Source organism: Hippopotamus amphibius, chromosome 9 (assembly GCF_030028045.1).
Source record: "Hippopotamus amphibius kiboko isolate mHipAmp2 chromosome 9, mHipAmp2.hap2, whole genome shotgun sequence".
NCBI classification, from domain to species: Eukaryota; Metazoa; Chordata; class Mammalia; order Artiodactyla; family Hippopotamidae; genus Hippopotamus; species Hippopotamus amphibius.
Window position 1 is genome coordinate 136534411 of NC_080194.1, and position 5763 is coordinate 136540173.

A 5763-nucleotide genomic window follows, 5' to 3' on the forward strand; every position below is an offset into this window, starting at 1 on the left:
CCTGGTCCCCGAGAAAGCCACCCCCCGGCTGAGCAGAGGAGAGAGGCCCTGCCGTGGGAGCTCGGGTCAGGATGGCTCTCTTGCCCAGAGCTCAGGAGGACTGAGTAGACCCCAGTCTCCTCCCCCTCCCCTCCCTCTTCCCTCCTCCCTCCTCTCTCCTCCCTGCACTGCAGAGGTCAGCTCAGAGTGACAGCCCGAAAGCTGCCCCGCGCCGGCCCCCTTCAGAGAACTAAGAGGAAACGCAGCCCTGCTTTGGAGCCACCCCGCCCTCCCCACCAAGTGGCCGTGGGTACGTGCTTGCTTCCCTCGAGACTCTGTAAGATGGGGCAATAGCAGCGTGCACATCCCAGCCTGAAACAGGAGACAGAGCATCTCGGCGCCCACAGAGGAAATAGTAGCAGAAGGTAACCATACAAGTCAGCATCGAGGGCAGAGGTCTCCTGTGCCAAAGTCAGCTCACCTGTGGATGTAATCTGTTGGGTCCATGCTGTGTTTTAAAATTTCTAAAAATTTGTCAGGATATAAAATCAGGAGATTTTAAGTGTAAGTCCAGATTTCTGCCCTCTGTTGAGAATCTGAAGATCTCTTTTTTTAAATTAATTAATTAATTTATTGGCTGCGTTGGGTCTTCATTGCTGCACATGGGCTTTCTCTAGCTGCTGAGAGCTACTCTTCATTGTGGAGTGCAGGCTCCTCATTTCACTGGCCTCTCTTGTTGCAGAGCACGGGCTCTAGGCACGTGGGCTTCAGTAGTTGCTCTAGAGCGCAGGCACAGTAGTTGTGGCGCAGGGTCTTAGTTGATCCTTAGCATGTGGGGTCTTCCCCAACTGGGGATCAAACTCGTGTCCCCTGCATTGGCAGGTGGATTCCTTTTTTTTTAGAACTTTTATTGAGATACAGTTAACATACAATAAACTGCATATATTTAGAGTGTTCTATTTGGCATCCCAATCTCTCAATTCTTTCCCCCCCAACCCTCCCCGCTTTCCCCACTTGGTGTCTATATGTTTGTTCTCTACATCTGTGTCTCTATTTCTGGCTTGCAAATTGGTTGATTTGCACCATTTTTCTATAGTCCACATATATGTGTTAATATACGATATTTGTTTTTCTCTTTCTGACTCACTTCACTCTGTATGACAGTCTCTAGGTCCATCCATGTCTCTAAAATGTCCCAGTTTCATTGATTTCTACAGCTGAGTAATATTCCATTGTATGTATGTACCACACCTTTTTTATCCATTCATCTGTTGATGGACATTTAGGTTGCTTCCATGTCCTGGCTATTGTAAATAGTGCTGCAGTGAACATTGGAGTGCATGTGTCTTTTTGAATTATGGTGTTCTCTGGGTATATACCCAGCAGTGGGATTGCTGGATCATATGGTAACTCTATTTTTAGTTTTGCAAGGAACCTCCATATTATTCTCCATAGTGGCTGTATCAATTTACATTCCCACCAACCAGTGCAAGAGCATTCCCTTTTCACCACACCCTCTCCAGCATTTACTGTTTGTCAATTTTCTGAAGATGTCCATTCTAACCGGTGTGAGGTGATACCTCACTGTAGTTTTGATTTGCACTTCTCTAATAATTAGTGATGTTGAGCAGCTTTTCATGTGCCTCTTGGCCATCCATATGTCTTCTTTGGAGAAATGCCTATTTAGGTCTTCTGCCCATTTTTGGATTGGGTTGTTTCTTTTTTTGATATTGAGCTGGATGGACTGTTTATATATTTTGGAGATTAATCCTTTGCTGATTCGTTTGCAAATATTTTCTCCCATTCTGAGGGTTGTCTTTTCATCTTGCTTATAGTTTCCTTTGTTGGCAGAAGCTTTGAAATTTCATTAGGTCCCACTTCTTTATTTTTGTTTTTATTTCCATTACTCTAGGGGGTGGTTCAGAAAAGATCTTGCTGTGATTTATGTCGAAGAGTGTTCTTCCTATGTTTTCCTCTTGGAGTTTTATACTGTCTGGCCTTACATTTAGGTCTTTAATCCATTTTGAGTTTATTTTTGTGTATGGTGTTAAAGAGTATTCTAATTTCATTCTTTTACATGTAACTGACCAATTTTTCCAGCACCACTTATTGAAGAGGCTGCCTTTTCTCCATTGTATATCCTTGTGGCAGGCGGATTCTTAACCACTGCGCCACCAGGGAAGCTGGAGAATCAGAAGATCTGACAGGGACTTCCTAGGTGGCACAGTGGTAAAGAATCTGCCTGCCAATGCAGGGGACACGGGTTCCAGTCCTGCTCTGGGAAGATTTCACACTGCCACGGAGCAACTAAGCCTGTGCGCCACAACTACTGAGCCTGTGCTCTAGAGCCCGTGGACCACAACTATTGAGCCCATGTGCCGCAACTGTTGAAGCCCACGCACCTAGGGCCCATGCTCCACAACAAGAGAAGCCACTACAATGAGGAGCCTGCACACCACAATGAAGAGTAGCTCCCGCTCGCAGCGACTAGAGAAAGCCCGTGTGCAGCAACGAAGACCCAATGCAGCCAATAAATAAATAAAATAAATAAATAAATTTATTAAGAAATAAATAAACACATTAAAAAAAAAAAACAGAAGATCTGACAGACTTAGGCCTCATTTGCACCTGGGAACAATTGCGCGGAGCTGAGAAAGGGCGCCCCCTTCAGGCGGGGCATCGGCGCTTCGGCTCGGCGGGTCGCCCCCGCGTCTGCCTGGCTCTGAGCGCAACAATGAGGAGGAAGGGCAGGTGTGTCACCTCCTCCAGGGTCTCTCGGAGGCTAAAGCATGTGCCGGGTAGAAGGTTCTCGACGCAGAGGACGTGTTCAACATAGAGAAGTAAACGTTATCATTAGCGTGCAGTTCTACCGTGTTCAGACTTAAAAAACGATTTAAAATGCGCTGGTGTTTCATTGGACTCTTATTGCATTTATGAATTGATACCTCTTAAAATCGTGGATCCTCAGGCGCGTCACTCTGCCTCTCTGGGAGCCTCACTCTCCTCTTTTATGAAGCAGGGATTATAACAGTCCCTGCCCCACAAAGATAAAATGTAATGACTTGTCTGTAATACTTAGCGTGGAAGCTGGCAAGGAGTAGGCGCTGAGGACAGGAGGGCAACCTGTGCTGGGATCGCCGCTGAGCCAGGGCAGGTCTTCTCCTGGCTTTCCCTGCACACTCCCCCTTTCTCTCCCGAAGTGCCTCGCCAGCTGCCCGATACTCCGCGTGGCTGGCATCCCCGAGGGCGCGAGCGGGTCCCGGTCGCTCACGTTCTCTCTGGAACACCTGCCGCTGTGCGCGTGAGGAGTCACGTAACCCGAGGCCACGTGGCGTGTTTTGCCGGCCCAAACCGGGGGCTGAAAGCCTGCCAAGGCCGGACTCAAACTACGAGCACAGCCCTGGGGCCCGGGTTCATCCCCGGCATAACTCACGTCTACGCCTTGCCTCACAGCTTTGTGCCGATGCGCCCCAGAGCATGCGCATTTATTTATCTATAAATGACACACGTTTATTATATGTGATGTGCACGCACAGCTTCCTGTACTAATATATCGTGTGTGTTATAAAACAGCCCTCCCATCAACTCGATGATGGGTGATGACTTAGAGGGCCAGGTGGGAGGGAGTCGCGGGAGGGAGGGGATATGGGGATATATGTATAAATACAGCTGATTCACTTTGGTGTACCTCAAAAACTGGTACAAGAGTATAAAGCAATTATATTCCAATAAAGAGCTTAAAATAAACAAAGAAAGAAAAAGAAAGAAAGAAAGAAAGAAAGAAAGAAAGAAAGAAAGAAAGAAAGAAAGAAAGGAATAAAGAAAGAAAAAATAAAACAGCCCTCCCCCAAATTGATTTTTTTTAAAAAGTTGATACAAAATATAAAAATGGCAGAAAGTTGGGATGCTTTCTCCCCACTCCCCATCATCTGGTGGCTGACTCTACGTTAGAGGCCCCGGCTGCCATGGAAATCACACACCCTCTGTGTGAATGAACCAGGGGTAGAAGGAGGGTCGTCAGACACAGGCCAGTGGAAATGCTTTTGAAAAGTGGAGGATCCTTCGGTTTGGCAAATAAACCACCTAAATGATCTGTGTTGATAATACAATATGTAATGTCTGGAGGTTTTGGTGAATTGGTCCATGCTGCCTCTCTGGATGGAAACATGTAAGGTATTTGTGACAAGCTCAGTCCCAGGTGTGGTCCTTGGACCAGCAGCATTGGCATCTCCCGGAGCTACTTAAAAATGCAGACTCTCAGGCCCCACCCCAGACCTGCTGAATCAGAATCTGCATTTTCACTAGATCCCCAGGGAGTCACATGTACATTAATGTTATGACACATTGCTCTAGACAGGGGTTGGCAGGCTTTCTAAAAAATTCTATTTTTTAGAGAAAAATTGTATGTATTTTAGGTGTACAACATGATGTAATATCATACATATAGTGAAATGATACCACAAACTAATTAGCATATTATCTCCTCACATGGTTACCTTTTGTGCGTGCTGAGAGCGCCTGAAATCTACTCCTTGGCAAATTTCCCGTATTCACTACAGTATTATTAATTATAATCATTATGCTGTGTCTTAGATCTTTAGACTTAACCATCCTACATAACTGCAACTTAAATTTGTTTCTGTAAAGAGTCAGATGGTAGTGGCTTTGCAGGCCATATGGTCTCTGTCACAACTATTCAAATCTGTGAAAGACTTTAGGAATGGGCCTGACTGGGTTCCAATAAAACTTTATTTACAAAAATGAGCAACAGGTTCGTAGCCTTACCACCCCTTGCTCTAGACCTCAGGTTTACTGGCTAGAAAGTAGACAATTTATTCATTTAACAAATAGGATCTTTGCTGCCATTTGGAGGCTGTAGAGCTCTCTTTGTATCACAGTATATATTTTCTGGCTTCTTTTTTTAAAAATAAATTTATTTATTTATTTATTTATTGGCTGTGTTGGGTCTTCGTTGCTGTGCACAGGCTTTCTCTAGTTGCGGTGAGCGGGGGCTACTCTTCGTTGTGGTGTGTGGGCTTATTGTGGCGTCTTCTCTTGCTGCAGAGCATGGGCTCTAGGCGCACGAGCTTCAGTAGTTGTGGCACACGGACTCAACAGTTGTGGCTCACGGGCTCTAGAGCACAGGCTCCGTAGTTGTGGCACATGGGCTTAGTTGCTCTGCAGCACGCAGGATCTTCCTGGACCAGGGATCGAAACCGTGTCCCCTGCATTGGCAGGCAGAAGAAACCAGTATGCCACCAGGGAAATCCTATTTTCTGGCTTCTTAAAGACATTACTTTTCACCACCACCCCCCCCCGTCCTCTGCCGACACACACACACACACACACACACACACACACACACACACACACACACGAATATACACACTGTGCTCATGGGGGCCTGGGGGTTCAGTGAAGATCTATTTTTCTTCCTGTCATCTATTTGTCTGCCTATGTATCCATCAATCTATCATCTATCTATCTATCATCTATCTCTCCTTCAGTTTCTTAGCTTTTTAAAATTGTCATTTATTTACCAGTAACTAAAACAAAGTTCCCCATCCCTCACCACCATTCTAAAAGGGACAGTAGAGGCTAGTTTATTTCAAGCCTTTCAATCCAGGTACATCTGTGTCTGTGTTCAAATTCCAGACCTGCTTCTGTGTGACCACACACTGATTATTTAATCCCTCTTAGCTTCAGTTTCCTCATCTGAAAAACGGGAACAAATCGACACTTTCCCTTATACAAGTGCTTAGAACAATGCCTGACACATAAGTG